Consider the following 379-nt stretch of genomic DNA (forward strand, 5'->3'; position numbering starts at 1 on the left):
GTAGGGTCAAAATACCATCTGCTTTTCCTCAGGTCTCTGCTCCATCAGTCTTTAGGTGGCAGCTACTCAGATTGTGGGAACCTGGCCATTCCTGCATCCTTGAGTAGCTGAGGTTGCTGGATGGTGCACCTGCTTCAGGTGCACCCTTGCAGAGGTGGCTGGTTGCTCTTTGAGCCAGCTTGGCTTTGCCTGGCATGCACAGGCCCCAGCTACTTACACGCTCCTCTGAATCAGCTTTTCCCAGAGTCTAAGTCTGGCCAGGGCCACGGAAGCCTGAGTCCCCCGGGTGGTAATCCTACCTGCTTTCTGCACTTGAACATAAAGCCCTCCTCAAGATGGCCTGTGGTCCGCCTCTTGGCAACCAACAGGCACGCATTGC

The sequence above is a fragment of the Colobus angolensis genome, unplaced genomic scaffold (genome assembly GCF_000951035.1).
Source record: "Colobus angolensis palliatus isolate OR3802 unplaced genomic scaffold, Cang.pa_1.0 Scaffold20, whole genome shotgun sequence".
In the NCBI taxonomy this organism is placed as follows: domain Eukaryota; kingdom Metazoa; phylum Chordata; class Mammalia; order Primates; family Cercopithecidae; genus Colobus; species Colobus angolensis.